At 38.5% G+C, this 19,815-nt stretch overlaps 1 pseudogene; it reads left to right on the top strand.

Annotated features, from left to right (window-relative positions):
• The first annotated feature begins 251 nt into the window (after nt 1-251).
• LOC117713403 (aldo-keto reductase family 1 member C1-like) lies at nt 252-18,364 on the top strand (annotated as a pseudogene).
• The last annotated feature ends 1,451 nt before the right edge of the window (nt 18,365-19,815 follow it).

Here is a 19,815-nt window from a genome sequence, read left to right as displayed (position 1 = left end):
GGAAAAGTTATTTAAAACTGATCATTTTAGTGTCAGTAACTCTTGCTTATGGAAGAAACCACAATCATATAAATCATTTAACTGGTTCTCATTGCTCTCCATAGTTGCTTTGAGTCAACCTCATTCCCCCCACATGCTATTGGTTAAACATTGAACAGATACTAGGAATTAGACTCTGTCCTTCCTTTTTAACTCTGTATAAATGAAAGAAAAAGTATGTAGTCTCTGCATGATCAGAAGAGTGAAGAGCAATGAGTTTCAAACAGCAGTGTGTGCAACTCAATGATGGCCACCTCATGCCACTACTGGGCTATGGCACTTGTCAAAACCCAGAGGTATCAAAAGGTGAAGGGCTGGGGTGGAGGGTCTCAAAAGGAAACTCACATATAATATGTGGGAACTGAGCTTGCCCTTTTCATCTCTGATTCACAGTTTCTTCCAACTGGGGCTACTGCATGTTAAGAACAAAAATAAGTAGAAATTACCCTAACAGGTTCTAATTAGGCCATTAGTGAAAGGTTGTTCTTGGATATTGGTGATTGATTGATCTGAGCTCTGTTTTCCCTGTTTCAGCTCATTTCCCAGCTTCCTTCTAAATATGAAAGTCATTACTCCACAGAGCTGCCTCAAAGCTTCCTTGTTGATACTAATAGAATTGGGAGCTGTTTATCTCTACAATACAGGATATCTTCCTTTCTTGCTTTCAGTAAGGATAAATACTAGAAAACATGTGTGTCAGGAGTTACTGCAAATGAGAAGCATAGAATAGGCAGAAGAGTATGTCTGTTCTCCTGCAGGGACACCTCCAGCAATTCCCAGTAAATGTTGAAATTGAGATAAGTAGACTTTGCCACATAATACTGAACACTGATAGATTTACATGCATGTAAAATATAAAACCTGGTCTCCTCTCTCTGACCTTATAAAAGATTCTATGAACTATTGGATCCTGTATTGATAGATGAGACTATAACATGAAGTAGATAACTAAGTAGCTTAGAAGCAAGTCCTTAGAAGCAAGTCAATAGTCTACAATCTTGCTTAGACTATTCTACTGTGTGATATTGGAAAAGTTAACTGAATTTTGCATCCATACATGTACCTCTTGGATAATTGTGAAGATTGTGACAGAACGTAGTTGTTTTGAAGTAATCAAAGTAGTGGAAAGGACCAGAGAGAGCAATGTGTTCATCTAAAGTTTCACCTTGACAAATCCCCTTCCCTTCTAAGAAAGTCAGGCTGGTGTTGGAAGAGGAATATGAAAACCACCATCCTTTCATTGTAATTTTTTAAGAAAACAAAGTTTTTAAAATTATTAAACTGTATGGGCAAGCATGTATTTAATTTTCTGCTCTACCCTTAAGAAATAAATTCTAGAGCCATAACCCAAATGTAAAGAAAAGACAATAATTTAAAGTATTACATTAGACAGATAGATGTCTGCTAAGAATAAACTTAGGCTTTAAGTGCTGACAGATACAGCAAAAACCTCTTACATAATGATGACAAGTCACATTTCTAAATGCAAATTTAAAGACTATAAATTTTCCAAATCACAGTTTGTTTTGTGACACAGAGTAAAGATCTGCATTCCAAAGATTTAAAGAATCACAACGGAATCAGTTCAAGTTCTCTTTCTAATCTCACTCTTATTGACACCTAGACTTTGTCATATATATATGATTGCTTTTGGAAAAGCAGAATATGTGGTGTGCTTGCATAGGGCTGAAGGTCATGATTGTGAGACATTTTAGGATGTGATTTAGGAGATTTACTTGTACACATTTCTCATGCATTGTTACATTTCAAAGTTGGTGGAATGAAAATTCTGTGTCTTCCTTCAGAAAATTCTCATAAAAACACCCAGGAAGAATCCTCATAGAAACCTGTACCACATTACTCCCACATTCACTACAGGGACATTTCCACCCTGGTCATTTTATTCTGTCACACTACTATGTCGATAATGCATGAGTGGACAAGATGGCTCAGCAATAAAAGTAAAGCTTGCAGGATTAAAGACAGCTACCAAAAAGATTTCTATGTTACCCAGCTGGCCCCTGCTATTAGAAAAAAAAGTTACATAGGTTATTTTAAAGTAGTAGTAGGTACCACAACTCTAAGATAAGCTAGCCATCTTGTGTTATAAGGCCCAACCATTTGAACAGGTATATCACAGGGGCTTTCTATGGCCGCAAAGGGTGGGTAAGAACCTATTTTGTAACATAGGTCCCAGTTGTTGGAAATACCTCAAAGAGTGTTTAACAACAAAGAATTGATTGGGACAAGACCTTTTGCATGAACTGAAAGCTACCATAACCTTCTCTAAAGATGAAATGCAATTAAACTTACAGATGCACAGCATTATTTTGGTGTCTGACCTTGTCAGAAACAATCAATCCCCTAGGACTGGCCCAACACCAAACTCCTATCATTGTTCAACCAACAAGTAGATCAACTACTTTTGCCCAGGTTAAACTATACCAAGTGACTTTGGAAACAGAAGGGGGAAATTATGGTCCATTTTTTCTTGGCTTAAAGAGATAGACAGACATCTTAGTGTCCTGCCAGACACCCTGTTGTATGCCTCTCCAACCTATGAAGAAATCTAGGACTTCTGATTCTCATGAATCTGGTTTTTCTAGAGAAATACGTCTACACTGTTGTGGACCTGAAAGATGAACCACTGTTCAGCATCCCATTGACAGGGGTTAGTCACCCCATCATTGCATTTAAATGGACAGACCAAATGGGAGTTTATAGCAGGCAACATACCTGGACCAGATTTCCTCAGGATTTAAACACACTAAATATAGACTTCTTGCCCTTCTATCAAAGGTTGCCCAGGAAAAGAGATCATAAAATGTTACTGAGGTACTGCTGTATGAGTTACAAACCTTAGGTTACAAACTGTTGACTAAGAAAGCCAAACTTGGCTACCAGACAAAAGGAGGCAAAATAAGCATGTCTCAGAGTAGGATTGCTACCATTCTTCAGATTTCAACTTAAAGACCAAGAGATAGATTTGAGTGTTCCTATTGGCAGCTGAGTATTGTAGCCTCTGAATACCAGAATTTGTAGAAACAGCAAGGCCTCTGTACACCAGTACAAAGAGAGCTCTAAGTTTCTAACCTGGACTGAGACTAAATAAAAGACAAAGGGGATTTTAACCCAAACATTTGGGCTATAGAAATGCCCTGTGACATACCTGTCCAAATGAGAATCCTATAGCCACAGGATGGTCCAGTAATCTAAGAGTTGTGATAGCTACTGCTAATTTAATAAAGGAAATAAAACACGTTAACTCTCCTCAAGATCATGTACTCAGAGCACCCCATGACACATTTGAGGCCTTTCTCTATGGAAAACCAAAACACTGGCTGTTTAGTGACTGTGACCCAGTACTAAGTTCTACTCCTGGCCCACCCTCAAGACTGGTTTGAGAAACACACCACCATCAATTCAGCTATACTTTTGCCTCAAGCACTCATCCAAGACTATAAGAAAATGAAAAATGAAAGTAGGTACATGGGAGCTTCAGTAGTTACTTTAACCAAACCGGGAACTTCAGCCCAGAGAACACAACTGATTTATCTGAACCCAGGCTATTAGATAGGGAAAAGAAAAGAGTTCACCACAGTATAAATAGACCATCAATCAGTATATTTTTTTTGCCACCATCCATGTCCATAGTATGATGTATAGAGACTTGAGTAAGGGTCTCCCGAGTCTGGGGGTCTTCAGTCTCTCATGTGGACCCCTTCCTGGGTAAGAGCTCTTGTTTTATATTCACTTCAGAACAAAGCTGGTGTCTGGCTGAGACATCCCAAGTTAAGCTGGCCAGTCTAGGTATAACATACCTTGGTCTGAGCAACTCTGAAAGTTCTGTGGACCTGAGATGAGTAGCCTGGTGAAGGTTAGTTACCCAACAGTCCTGCCAATTGTTTCTAGAAGAATGATCTTTCCCTGTGACATCTCTATCATTTCTTTACCACAGAGTTTCAGGTAGTGCCATGTTATGGTATGTCACCAGAGTAGAAACAGGCCACACTGATATTAAGGTTGTCTTTTGGGGAGCTGGGTCAGAACCCCAGAAGTAGAGGTTAGTAATTTGTAATGGAAGTTGCGACCACCCACAAACTCCAAGACACCATACCTGGATGCAATCAGCAGAGGTTTATTAGGGAAGAGAGCTGGCAGCCAGCAGCCAAACAGCACAAACTGCGCAGGAGTAGTTTGACCCCGCCAGCCAGTCTGAGGAGGGTTTTTAAAGGAGTAAACCACAAACCAGGGGAATGGGAAGGGGGGTGAGGGGTTGTCAAGGATACATAACAAAAGTAGTGGAACATTTCAGAGGAACTCACCCTAAATGATTTAGAGTCATGTGAAAATCACTCTGCACACTCATTCTTCTCAAAAATGTAGTTTTACCATGTCACTGTGCCCTACCCTGTCATTACCAACTATTTCAGGTTAAATATTTCTCATTTTCTCCAGTCACAGCCCCACCTCGATGACTTGTATCTTTTTTGTGGTCAGGAATGTGTCTTCCTGCTTTTGGGCTTTTCCCACCCACAGGTGGGTCTACTCCCTGAGGCTTGAGGAATGTAATCCAGCAAGTGTCCTTTGATTCAGGGATAATGTCCTCCACCCAAAATGTGTCCGGGGCAGTGAAGACCTGAAATCTTATTTTCAGTTCCGAGTTCTGGAACTTGCACTTTTTCTGCTCAGGTCTAAGGGCAAAGAAAAAGTCTACATATATTTCATAAAATGGCCTTATAATTTTTCACTCTACAAGACCAACATTCCTACAAACTGTTGAAAACTGACTTCAACAAGATCCAGTCTGTTGGGGGAGGATACAATTACTTGCTAGTTTTTTAAAGATACCTTTTCAGGATGGTTATCAGCATTCTCCACCTGAACTCAAACTACTCAAATAGTAGCTAAGAAACTCCTCCAGAAACTGGTGCCCCTCTTTGGCATCCTCCTAGCAATCGGGTCAGACCATGACCTGGCTTTTGTAGCTACAGTCTCTCAATTAACAGCTAAAGCTTTACAACTTCATCTTACATGTAGACATCAGAGATGACAAAATAAACAAAATATTAAAATAAACTCTAACAAAACTCTCAATATAGTCCAGCAATGATGGGTGGAGAGGCCTATTGCCTTGCTTTGGTTCAGCCTGATGCATCCCATATAAGGAAGGATTTACCCCCATCCCCCAATAAGATTATCTCTGGAGGACTTCCCTCATTGCTTCCCAGACTCAGAGACCAACGGTTGGCAGAACTCTCTAACTATTCATTTCTCAAGTCACTATAAGCATTTCAGTCCTGCATAAAGGGTATTTGTTGGAATATCCAAGAGATGCAGCCAACCTCTGAGTCAACCACCAGTTTCTCTTGTTCCAGTCTGATGATAGTGTCTGGGTCAAGCATATAACTCAGGAGAAACTAAAATCAACTCAGAAAGAAACCCATATAGTGATTCTATCCACTCCTATGGCTGTGTAGGTAGCTGGCATTAAACGGTGGATTCACCACACCCAGGACAAGAAAGTGAAAGCTATGGATACTGTTTAATGAAGTGTCTCTGATGACAGACCCATGGAAATCAAAATTCAATTGGGTCCCAGGCCCTTTCATTCCCTGGCTTTCTACCTCCTCCTGACACTTGTGTTTTACACTATGGGTTTGAACACAGGGTCCAACCACCCTCAGGCCTAGACTGAGAACAGAGGAAAACAGATATAGGGATGATATTAGCCAGTGTGACTGTAGACTAGCAATCTAATATTCCAACTTTACACACACACACACACACACACACACACACACACACACACACACATGATATAAAATTTTAACTTTGAGATTAAAAAAATAGAGTTTATAATTCTATGCTGTCCTGCAGCTGGACCCCCCAGTTACCAGAAACAAGAGAATTTCCATTTGTAAAAAACTGGGTTCATAAAGCTGAGGCTTTCATAAAATATTCCTCAAAAGAATTCTGGCCTTTGGAGGAAGAAACAAAAACAAACAAACAAACAAACAAACAATCAAACAAAAAACCCTCTGCAGAGTTAGATTCTGTGCCACAGCAATGGTCCCTGGGGAAAGAGTTAATCATTCCTCGCCAAAAATCAGCCAGGGTTTCTGGTTATGCTCAGATATCTAGCCACTGTACAATATAGAAAGATAAAAACTAACCAGACTGTCTGCCCATTGACTGACAAAACTCACTATGGCTGGGGTGCAGCCCAAATTAATGTTACAAGACTTATAAGGGGCTAAAACTTCTATAATATGTGAAACCTTTAACCTAAGCACTTCTCCTTATTCTGATGCCTGCTATTCTGCCTTATATGTGAATTCATATGGATAGCAATATTACTGGACCTCTGAGACAACTTGGTGGGCATGTAGTAATGATTTGAGTAAACATGGCTCTTCTCATGTTTTCCCCACTAAGTACTATTGGGAGCTGACTTTTAGCAGAAAGTGGCTATCAGCTTTGCAGCCATTTTGAGCCATATACCCTGACATGAGACTTGTTTTACAACAGCCTACAACAGGTGAGCACACTCTGATAACATCTTGGTTTAGATACCTTGGGTGTGTGAGATTAAAGGTGTGTGAGATTAAAAGTGTGTGACTTAAAGGTGTGACTTAGAGATCATATTTAGAGACAAGACCTAAGAGCATGACTTAAAGGTGTGACCAAAAAGCATGGCTTAGAAGTGAGACATATAAAAGGCGAGAGGCAGACAGGAGAGTTCAGAACAATTTGGAGATCAGAGAATCAGACACTTTAGAGAGTACAACTTGGAGAACAATTTGGAGTAACAGAGATTCAGACACTAGGAGTAGAAGTAGACATTAGACACTTGGAAGAGAACAACAAGGAGTACAACTAGGAACTAGGAACTAGGAGCTAGAAGGAGTACAACTAGGAACTAGGAATTAGGAACTCAAGACTTGAGACTTGGACTAGGAAGAGAGACTGAAGAATAAACAGGATTCAATCACACCCTGTCTCATCTCCATTCTTCGAGTCCATCCTCACTCTCTCTCTTGCTGAACCCTGACCCGCAGACCGAAGCAGCAGCTTGGGCCGGGAAACAGTAGCCTCCAAGCGTGGAGTGGAGAGGGCTGCAACATTTTTGGCTGCCCAAAGTGGGGCAGCTCGGGCCTCAACATTTTGCTTGGGCCTCAACAAAGTACACTGATTGAGCAGAACCTGAGGCCTTACAACAACAGTTACATTTCCTTACAGAAATGATCCTACAAATTTAGAGAGACTTAGACATACTTCTTATGAGATGAAGAAAACTATCTCTAGGATTGAAAGAAAACCTCCTGTTTTATCAATAGTATCTGCAGCATCAAAGCTCAGCAGAGCAGCATTCTTTAAATTTGTAATCTCATCATACAAAGTTAAAACATCCAGAGAGGTGTTATAATTACGCTAAATACCATGCAAGTGTCTTTAAACTTTTTCCTAATTATAATGGCTATCATTGTAAGTTTTTAAAGTAACACAAATCCATTGGTATTTGGCATGACACTCAAGGTGGCTCCTTACTCTTAAACTCTGAACCTCCTTCCAAAAATTTGAATAGGATAAAGAGCCTCAAACCATTGTTTCAAATGCCTTCTAAATCCTCCTGAATGGCTCCTTACTCTTAAACTCTGAACCTCCTTCCAAAAATTTGAATAGGATAAAGAGCCTCAAACCATTGTTTCAAATGCCTTCTAAATCCTCCTGAATACGCAACACATTAGTAACAGTTTTTTGTTAAATGATTAACAAAAGTAGCTGTCTTAACTTCTTGTGTCAAAGCAATTGCAGAAGCAGTGGTGTAACTAAAGCTTTTAGGCCAGCAATAATCAAGCCCAGTACCCTCTTTGCAGGAATCTGACATTGGCCAAGGACAAAGAAATGAGCTGCTTGTCAGGAATCTGACATTAGGCTAGAACAAAGAGGTAGGCTTCAGACATGAAAATGACTTTGGGCTTGGACAGAGAAGTAGTGCAGATATTTTGGTCATCCTGATAAGCCCTTAGAAACAGTGAACAAGGGAGTGATCACAGGACTTTGTTTACTGGCTTGATTGTTTTTTTTTGACTGTTTGTGTTTATTGTCTTGCTTGTTCCTTGACTATTTGCATCTATTGTATTATTGATAGTTCCCCAACCTAGAACTGACCTTAATACTTGCATGTAATTAAAATGGTTTAAAAGCAGATTGGGAAAAAAACACCCTACTATTTCTATCCTAATTAATCAAGAGTATTTTTTTTTTTTCTAAAAAAATCATGCTATGGTTGGGAAATAATTAGTACCATTCTCTGCTCTCTTGGACCCACTAGATAATTACTCTACTGTTGGCACTTGCTGAACTTTTAGTTCTCATTCTGATTGGATTAACAGCATCTTAAACTAAAACAGGATAAGTCCATGATTTTACTTATTCAGCAAGACCATTAGGGAATGTAGCAGGTCCCTAGACCTTAATAAACTCCTCAGACCTTAGCACAGGATGGAGGTTTTATTCAGGCTGTAAAACTAAATATGTAAACAGCACCACCCGCCAAAACTTAAACAAAGTCCTAGTCTATCAAAGTCCACAGTTATTGGAAACTTGCTAACATTCTGTCTAAACTCCACCCCACAGTTACCTGGCAACAGCCAAGTATGTTCCTCCCCATAGTTACCTGGCAATAGCCAGACAGACCTGGCCCACTATAACAGGGGCTGCTTTCCTCCTCCTCTCTTTCTTACCACTCTTGCTCTCTTGATCCCTCTGTCCCCTCACCTCTACCCCCTTCCCTTCCCCCTCTTGCCACATGGTCATGGCTCTCTCTTTTCCTCTCTCTGCCTCTACTACCCTCTCAACTACCCTCCCCAGGTGCTGAATAAACTCTATTCTATACTATACCAGTGTGTGGTTGGTACCACAAGGGGAAGAGATGCCATAGCATGGGCCTGCTGAGACATCCCCGTCCCCCAAACCAAACCTCACAACATATCTCCACAGAACATATTTTTTATCTTTTTATAAACTTATCACCACTAACCTTGCTTTTTGGCTTCTGTGGTTCTGCTTCTGGCTAACTGTTCTTTTTACTGAAGTATGTCAACCCAAGATATGATTTTGGTACTTAAAAGCACACATTGAAGAAAACTCAATGCTACGCTAGGATCCTAAATACCCAGTGTAGTCATAGACCAGCTAATAAATACTTTCTATTGGCTTGAACCTATGTCCAATCAGTCTTCTCTGCTGAATACCCCAAAACAGGTAAAAGTCAACTTTTGAGAAAGTGATTGCTTCTGTCTGTGTTATTCATTCTACTTATTGGAAGCTCTGTAAGGCCTTATGGAAAAGAAAAGCAAGAAATCTGATTCTAGGAACTGATGCCTTGTCATTTAATTAAGAGGCTTGATGGTGATTTTTAAATTCACATCTCTTGGCACATCTTCATCCAAATCATACCCTTTCTTCCTCCTCTAGGTTCTTGCAAGTAAGATTTTTGAGTCTACTAAAATAGGAATAGATACTGGATTCCACCATATTGATTCTGCTTATGTGTACAAAATGAAAAGGAAACAGGACCGGCTATTCGAAGCAAGATTGCAGATGGTGTTGTGAAGAGAGAAGACATATTTGTCATTACAAAGGTATTGTGTATATACTAGGCTTATGTATGAATTAATGAAGGGTGTTATAAAAAATCTAAAATTATAGTACTGCCTTGGTAAAATGTGCTTTCTGTGTAGAGTGAAAAATTATAAAGATCATTTTATGAAATATATATATATATATATACATATACATACATACATACATACATACATAGGCTTTTTCTTTACCCTAGACCTGAGCAAAAGAATGTAAGTCTTAGAAGGCAGAACTGAATGTAAGATTTCAGGCCTTTACTGTCACTTCCCCGGGACACATTCTGGGTGGAGGGCATTATCCCTGAATCAGAGGACACTTGCTGGATTAACATTCCTCAAGCCTCAGGGTGGGGAAAGCCTAAAGCAAGAAGACACATTCCTGACCACAGAGAAAGATGCAAGTCATCTAGGTGGGGCTATAGCCGGAACAAGTGAAAAATATTTAACCTGAAATAGTTGGTAATGACAGGGTAGGGCACAGTAACATGGTAAAAGTACATTCTCACAGCCTAAGCAAGAATTCAGATCGCCAGACAGAGAGGGTTCTAGGTGGCCCCTCTCTGCTTGGTCTAGGGGCAGAAGTCCCCTCTTTTAGGTTGGGTGGAGATGGGACTTGGGAACACCCTGGATAGAGTAACATCCTCATCTAGAGTCTTGTGGTCTTCCATAGCTAACTTATGATAATGTATCTTAATAGATTTTGCTATTAGATTATCTATTTGTTGTTTCACAAAGTTATTCAGCCTATTTAAGGCCCTGGGACCAAAGGAAATAAGCAAAAATAACCTAATTAATGGTCCCAAGATGGAAGGAAGAGGGTTAACAATCATGGAGAGGTTGAAGACCAATTCTTGTGCAAGCTCTCATTTTTCTCTTTCTCTCTCTGTCTTTTCTCAAGACCTTCTCTGGCCTTTTTCATGCTCTTTTTAATCATCCCTGTTTTGTCTATGTAAAAGCAGCATTCTTTTTAAAGGGCTGTACACAGTCTAGAGCTGTACACAGTCTTTTCTATTGTAAAAGAGAAAATCAAGTCCAATAAAGTCCTTTGCAATTTTGGGGGATTGCATCAGACAGCGAAACGAGGGATTTCTTCAGATTAGTGATGTCAGTCTATAGCTGTTTGATGTCCTTGTCAAAGGCCCATTGGAGGTCTGAGTAGTATAAATTGGAAGGCCACCATCAGGATTAGAACTCCTAACAGCAGACATCACGGGTGATTGATTTTTACCTGGAAAAAAAAAAAGGAAGGGAATTCTCAGGGAGATTTCTCTTCCCTGGATGTCAATTGTTATTCATCTTATTTGTAATTGGGCCTGGTTTTGTGGGGGTATCTATTTAATTCATTAATCTTTTTGGTGGCCATTTAGCTGTGCCTTCTGTGGTATCAAACAGGCATATCAATCCTTGGCCCCATATAGGAACTAAGTCTTGGCCCATTTAAGGGTAAAAGGGTCTTTCCACATAGTTGTGGCACAGTTTTTATTGGTCTCAGCAATGCCAGAGGCAATCATTGGCAGATTTGACATGAGCTTTCAGTTTTAGAAAGTTAAGAGTAAACTAGTAACTAGAGTAAACTAGAGTAAACTAGAGTAAACTAGCATGTTCCTTCCACCCTCAGAAAGTCATAAAGACACTATTTAAAGAAATAGAATTCTTTATTAATAATTTCTTTTATCAAAGGACTATTATAAAACAGCCAACAATTAATCAATCTATATATCAATTAATGAGAGCTTCTACTTTTTGTAAAATTACTCCTCTTTTGTCAATTAATTGTTGAGGGAAATTAGGATTTGCATCTCTCTTAAGAATATTAATTTTTTTGCCAGACCCATTATCTGTTTGTTTTTATTGGATATTTTACATATTTACCTTTCACTGTTACCTCCTCTTCCTTTTCCCCCCCAAACCCCTTATCCCATACCCCCTTTTCCAATTTTTATGAGAGTGTGTTCCCACCATTCTCCCAATCCTGCCTCCCTGCTCTTGCATTCCCCAACACTGTGGATCCAATCTTTTGGGGACCATGGCCCTCCACTTCCACTGTTGCCTAAGGAGGCCACCCTCAGTTACCTATACAAGTGGAGCCATGAGTCCCTCCCTTTCTGTTCTCAGGCTGGAGGTTTAGACCCTGGGAGCTCTGGTTGAGTATTTTGCTACTCCTTCTAAAAAAAAAAAAAAATCAAAGCTCCCACACTGGTCTTCCTTCCTCCTCTTAAGTTTCATGTGGTTTATGCATTGTGTCTTAGGTATTGTGAGCTTTTGGGCTAATATCCACTTATCAGTGAGTGCATGCCATGTATATTCTTTTGTGTTTGGGTTACCTCACTCAGGATGATATTCTCAAGCTTCATCCATTTGCCTAAGAATTTCATGAACTCATTGTTTTTAATAGCTTGTGTAAATATACCACATTTTCTGTATCCATTCCTCTGTTGAAGGACATCTGGGTTCTTTCCAACTTCTGGCTATTATAAATAAGGCTGCTATAAACATAGCGGAGCACGTGTCCCTGTTGTATGTTGAAACATCTTTTGGGTATATGCCCAGGAGTGGTATAGCTGGGTCCTCAGGTAATACTATGTTCAATTTTCTGAGGTACCACCAGACTGATTTCCATAGTGGTTGTACCAGCTTACAATCCCACCAACAATGGAGGAGTGTTCCTCTTTCTTCACATCCTCGCCAGTATCTGCTGTCACCTATGTTTTCAATCTTAGCCATTCTGACTGGTGTGAGGTAGAATCTCAGTGTTATTTTCATTTGCATTTCCCTGATGACTAGGGATGTTGAACACTTCTTTTGGTGCTTCTCAACCATTCGAGATTCCTCAGCTGAGAATTTGTTTATATAGTGAATTACATTGATGGACTTCCGTATATTGAACCAACCCTGCATTCCTGGGATAAAGCCTACTTGATCATAATAGATGATTGTTTTGATGTGTTCTTGGATTCTGTTCGCAAGACTTTTATTGAGTATTTTTACATCAAAATTCATTAGGGAGATTGGTCTGAAGTTCTCTTTCTTTGTTGGGTCTTTGTGTGGTTTAGGTATGAGCATGATTGTGGCTTCATAGAATGAATTGGGTAGTGTTCCTTCTATTTCTACTTTGTGGAATAGTTTGAAAAAAATTGGTATTAGGTCTTCCTTGAAGGTCTGATAGAATTCTGCACTGAAACCATCTGGTCCTGGCCTTTTTTTTTTGGTGGGTAGACTTTTAATGGCTGCTTCTATTTCTTCCAGGGTTATGGGACTGTTTAGATGGTTTATCTGCTCCTGATTTAACATTGGTAACTGGTATTTGTCTAGACAGTTGTCCTTTTAATCCAGATTTTCCAATTTTGTTGAGTATAGGCTTTTGTAGTAGGATCTGATGATTTTTTGGATTTCCTCAGTTTCTGTTGTTATATCCCCCTTTTCAGTTCTGATTTTATTAATTTGAATACTGTCTCTCTGCCCTCTGATTAGTCTGGCTAAGGGTTTATCTATCTTGTTGATTTTCTCAAAGAACCAGCGCCTAGTTTTATTGATTCTTTGTATATTTCTTTTTGTTTCTATTTGGTTGATTTCAGCCCTGAGTTTAATTATTTCCTCCCATCTACTCCTCTGGGGTATATTTGCTTCTTTTTGTTCTAGAGCTTTCAGGTGTGTTGTCAAACTGCTAGTGTATGCCCTCTCCAGTTTCTTTTTGTAAACACTTAGAGCTATGAGTTTTCCTCTTAGCACCGCTTTCATTGTGTCCCATAGGTTTTGGTATGATGTGTCTTCATTTTCATTAAATTCTAAAAAGTCTTTAATTTCTTTCCTTATTTCTTCCCTGACTACATTATCATTGAGTAGAGTATTGTTCAATTTCCATGTGAGTGTGGGCTTTTCCTTGTCTTCCTGTTTGCATATCCAGCCCGTTAGACTATGCCTTTTTATCGGGGAAATTGAGACCATTGATGTTAAGAGATATTAAGGAGAGGAGATTGTTGCTTCCTGTTATTTTTGTTAACAGTGGAGGCTTTGTTTGTGTGATTATCTTCTTTTGGGTTTGTTGGAAGAGGCTTACTTTCTTGCTCTTGCTGGGGTATAATTGCCCTCCTTGTATTGGTGCTTTTCTCCTATTATTCTTTGTAGTGCTGGGTTTGTGGAAAGATATTGTGTAAATTTCATTTTGTCATAGAATATTTTGGTTTCTCCATCTATGGTAATTGAGAGTTTTGCTGGGTATAGTATCCTGGGCTGGCATTTATGTTCTTTTAGGGTCTGTATGTCATCTGTCCAGGATCTTCTAGCTATTATAGTCTCTGGTGAGAAATCTGGTGCAATTCTGATAGGTCTGCCTTTATATGTTACTTGTCCTTTTTTCCTTACTGCTTTTAAAATTCTTTCTTTGTTTTGTGCATTTTGTGTTTTGATTATTATGTGATGGGAGGTATTTCTTTTCTGGTCTAGTCTAGTTGGCTTAGAAAGATCACTGAAAAACTTTCAGCTAGATTTTGCTGACCTCTATCTTATTCATTTGCCGATATCAATTAAGGTATGCCATTTGCATCATGTAGCCTAATTAACTTTGTCTATGCTATTGATAGATGATGCTGTTCTCCAATTACTACATGGATGTTTACTTTTCTGTTTCCCATAGAATCTTAAGGCCATTGCAATAGGGGGGATGCATGTCTTTGTTGAGATTTCTATAACTGCTTTTATTACAGCCATCAGAGGAGCTATATACAAAAGATGAAAATGGAAAACTGTCATTTGAGACAGTAGGTCTCTGTGCTATATGGGAGGTGAGTCCATAAAGGTGAGACCTCAGAGAACCTGAAAAGAGAATAACAGTCCATCATTTCACTTATGAAATTGGAGTGTGCACCCTTGAGTCTAGGAAGCATCCTGTGTTCACAGGTGTTTCCCTAAAGTAGTGGGACAGAAAACCTGACTAAGTAGAAAGGAAAAAAAGAAATGAAGACTGGAATATAATTGAGAGGGGTCTCTCTGAAATATCATATATGGTTGTTTTTAAATAAACAACTCCTCCTTACCCACACTGTCATTTTAATTCATGCGCTCTTTTTTAAATTTACTGAGCCCACTTAGTACTGTTTGATGTGCATGGCTGATGTGCTCCAAGATTGGCATGCTATCTAAGGTACACATGATGAAAACAGATTTTCTCTCCTGTAGCAGCCATCAATTATCAATAGTCCTTCAGCTAGGAGTGGGAATCTGTAAGACCCATCTGATCCGTGATGGAATTATGAATGGTTCTAAACTCGTGAGGACTGTTCATGCAGGTACAGCTGCTGTGAGTTCATGTGTACAAAACTTTGACATATTAAAAAAATCAAACCTGTTTCACCACAGCCCTCCACTAATTCGGGCCTCGTCATACTTCTACTCCCACCCCCATAATGATCCCTGAGCCTTAAAGAAAAACCTTTGATATAGATTTCTAACTTAGGACTGAGCAATCCACAGTCTTTTATGTTCTGCCCCTTGACCAATTGTGAGCTTGTATAAATTGCCATCTACTGCAAAAAAGGAGCTTTCTGGTATGGATTGGGAGCTACACTAGGCTGTAGAAATAAACATAAATAGGTAGCAGGCAGTTTATTGGTATATTCATTTAGCAGAAGTATAATAGTTTCTCCTTGAAGATCTATGACCTAGACAACTACAGATTTGTGGGTTGGTTAACAGTCCAGATATAAATTATATCTTTTGGAGTCATCCTTAAATCTGATCAGAAAGTGGTCAGCAATTCTAAAAGCAGATGTAGCAATATTGCACCACTGGACACATCTTGCCATGCTGGTTATTATTGTAGTTCAAGTTTTATGGCTAAATAAACTTGCTGATTATTTTTATCCCTCATTCATGTACACAGCACCTCCCAGCACTATAAAAAGCCAGATCACTACCAGATTTACTTCTTCATGTCCTGCAAGTCAACTATGTGCTATTTGCAGCAATAATATCTTACTATCAAGTTATGGAGGGTACCAAAAAACAACTCACATTGTTGGGGGTGTCTATGATACTCTAAGAACCAACAACACCTGGTTTTTATTTGATATTCTATGGTAACTAGGAAGGGCATTCTCCCCTCCTTGGAGGGTAACCTCATTCAAGTTTCCCTTATCTACATATATATGTATGTGGAAGCCTTTACATTAGTAGGCTTCCATCTGGCTTTATCATAAGACTTTAGAGGAGGTTACTTCTCCCGTACAATCCCCCCTACTCCAACATCCCTTCCCTAAACTACTCAACACTTCTTCCTCCATCACTTCCATTCTGTTTTCATCCTTCCTATGTTCTCCTATCCCTTGAAGGTGACTGCTCCATGCCATTTTCATATCACCTGACCTCTACAGTGTTCTAATGTAAGTTCAAAATGTAAAATTTATAGCTAGGATTCACATATTTAAAAAAAACATGATATTCATCTTCCTTGTTTTGGGATGCTTCCTTCTGAATAATTATTTATTTCCAGCTCTATCTATTTACCAACTGCAATAGAATTTTAATAGGAATTGGTAATTTCAGAATTTTATTTGTGTTTATAGCTGAATGAAATTGCATTGTGCATATGGTCCAAATTTACATTACTCTTTCATTCTTGATGGAGACTAGGTGTTTTCATTTCCTGGATACTGTGAGTAGAGCAGAAATGGGTGAGCAAGTGTCTTGAGAGGAGGGTGTACTCCTAGTGGTATGGCTGTGTCATATGGTAGACATATCTCTAGATTCACGAGAAACATCTAAATCGACTTCATTAGTGTCTACACCAATGTTCACCTCTAACAACAGTGAATAAGTGTTTTATTTTCCCCATATTTATACTGGTATGCTCTCATTTCTCCCCATGATCTTTCATGCTTTGAATTAAGATTAAGTCTCAAAATTGTTTCTATTTGCATTTCCTTATAGACACGGAGGTTGAATATTCTAAAATTATTTCTTAGCCACTTATATTTTTTTTCATTTGTTACTCCATTATTGGTTCCATAATACAGTTTTTAAATTAGATTATTTGGTTTTTAATTTATTTTTTAATCCTTTGTCATACTTATGTTTAGCTTTTTTTGTATATATATAAACATATATAAACAGTTCAATTTTTTATTTATATTAACATTAGTTCTTTGTTAGGGTTTCTATTGCTATGATAAAACAAGCCAAAAGCAACTTGAAGGAGGAAAGGTTAATTTTACCTTACATTTCCATATCACAGTCAAGCCCTGAATGAAGTCAGGAAAACTCAAACAAGGGCGAATCTAGCAGCAGGATTGGAAGCAGAGACCATGGAAGAGTACTGTTTTACTGCCTGGCTTGCTTTCTTACACCATCCAGAAACACTTGCCAGGGACTATCACCACCCACAATGGCCTGAATTCTCTCAAATCAATCATTAATTAAGAAAATGCCCTACATACTCACCTATCTGCAAATCTTAGGGAGGAATTTTCTCAATTGAGAGCTCTCCTCAAATGACTCCAGTTTGTTTCAATGTGATATAAAACTTGCTGCCATGCTTTTATGAATAGATATACATGATCCTATGCAATTTCTCCTTTCCCAGTTCATGGAGAAGTGTAAAGATACAGGATTGGCCAAGTCCATCCGGGTGTCTAACTTTAACCGCAGACAGCTGGTGATGATCCTGAATAAGCCTGGGCTCAAGTACAAGCTTGTGTGCAACCAGGTGAGACCACTCAAGCCTCTTTTTCTATTCTTCGTGTTCTTTCTGTCACATAGCATTTCCTTGCCACTTCTCATTTATTTTAGATTTGTAGAACACAAAATTCTAATAGCAGTTGTCTTTAGCTGAGAGAACATCACTGATTTTTAATTATATCTCTTCTTGATGGTGCCTTAGTAAAGAAGACAGGATAATATTAGTGTCCAATGCATGTAAGAATCTGTGGATATGAATGAAACCCCAAAGTCAAAAGCATAGTTCCTGACTGGAGGCTATAAAAAGTATCCAGAGTAGACTGACAAGCTACCTACTTACAAGAGTTTCAATGGTAGATGAAGTCCACTCACAGAACATTAGCTGACCTTGTTTCTGACGGCATCATAGTCATCATCTTCTTTGGAGCTTATGCAATCAAATCAACCATTTAAGCACATTTGTCTTTTGTTCTAACTTATTTCTCATAACTTTCAGTCACTGGTATGAAATCACTTTATATGAGACACTAATTGTGTTGTAATGTTGCATATATTTTCTTTTTTTAAAAATGTTTTTGCATATATTTTCTTATGTTGTATTTATATTTTTATAATGTTTTCATGTTAATATTGACACTTTTGGGGGTAGTGAGATGGCACATCAGTTAAGAGTGCTTGCTGCTTTTCTAAAGCTTTGATGAATCTAATAACTTATTTGACCCTTAAAGAACACCAACACACACACACACACACACACACACACACACACACACACACACACTAGATGATAGATAGATAGATTTAAAACTATTTTATTAAATGGAATTTTTTATAGTACAATATATGTTTATATTATCCATCCATAGGTAGAATGTCACCCTTATCTGAACCAGAGCAAGTTTCTGGATTTCTGCAAGTCAAGAGACATTATTCTGGTTGCCTATGCAGCCCGGGGGGGTCTCAGTGTCCTATATCTTGGTAATAAGCACAACTTTTTTATTTGAAATTATAATTTAATTATAGCACTTTCTCTTTCCTTCCACCAAACCCTCCAATATGCTCCTCCTTCTTTTCCTTCAACTTCATGGCCTCATTTTCAGTAATTATTATTTCATGCATATATATATATATATATATATATATATATATATATATACCTATGTAGTCCATACAATAATACCTAAATGTTTTCAGAGCTGACCATTTGATATTAGACAACAAAATAATGTGTTTCTTGTTCCTATTTTTCTTCAGTTACCTATAGGTCTTTATGTAGGGTTGAGGACTCATGGATTGTTCTTTGTCCAATTTGATATATTCATTGGTGTTACCTTTGTTTTTTTTCTTATTTTTTATTAGATATTTTATTTACACTTCAGATGCCATCCCCTTTCCCCATTCCCCCACTTAGTTACCTTTGTTTAGCCAATGTTTGTAAGTCATATTGATGAGACTTTATGGATGTTGCTTTTAGTGTCACTAGGTTAAACAATTTTACAACATGTTTCCTGATCCCCTGGCTTGGACAATTCTCTGCCCCCTCTTTGGCAATGTTCCCCGTGCCTTATGCTCAGGAGTACTTTGTAGATGAATCCATAGGGACTGGGTGCCACAATTCTTGATTTTGGTTTAGTTTTCTGTAGTGGTCTCCATTTGTTGCAAGAAAAATTTTCTTTGGGGAGGAGGGACAACTACACTTATTAGTGGGTATAAAGACAGGTGGGTAGATTCTTGTTAGAGATTATGCTACTTTAATAAAGTAATAATTGTAAGTTGTCTAATATCCATGACTTTATTAGAACTGAGTAATGTACTAGGTTTCATGTACAGGGCATGGTTTCCCTCTTGTTTAATGGGTCTTAAGTATAATTATGAAATTATTGGTTATGGCCCAGGTATGTGTATTAGTTCAGGTTTTACTGCTGTGAACAGACACCATAACCAATGCAACTCTCTTACGAACAACATTAAATTGGGCTAGCTTACAGGTTCAGAGAGTCAGTCCATTATCATCAAGGTAAGAACATGGCAGCATTCAGGCAGGCATGTTGCAGGAGAAGCTGGTGATTCTAAATCTTCATCTTAAGTGTGCTAGCACAACACTGGCTTCCAGAAAGCTAGGATGAGGGTCTTAAAGCCCACATCCAGTGACACACCTATTCCAACAAGGCCACATCTTCTAAAAGTGCCAGTCCCTGGGCTGAGCATATATAAACCATCACAGTATGTGTGCCACAATTTCTCCCTTAGGGTTATTATGGCATACTGGACATTGATATGGTTAATAGGTGTCATATAAGCACAACAACGTTCATTTATATAATCCTCCCTTTTCAGGACTTCATTCTGAACTGATTCAAAGAAACAATAGAAAGTCTTGTCAGAATATTGATTCTTTTAATCCAGGGAACAGACTACACAGTAAACATTTTTCAGATCAAAGAGGCATGTCTAG

The sequence above is a fragment of the Arvicanthis niloticus genome, chromosome 8 (assembly GCF_011762505.2).
Source record: "Arvicanthis niloticus isolate mArvNil1 chromosome 8, mArvNil1.pat.X, whole genome shotgun sequence".
NCBI lineage: Eukaryota > Metazoa > Chordata > Mammalia > Rodentia > Muridae > Arvicanthis > Arvicanthis niloticus.
The sequence above is the reverse complement of the archived record's forward strand: the minus strand, read 5'-3'. Positions and strand labels throughout refer to the sequence as shown.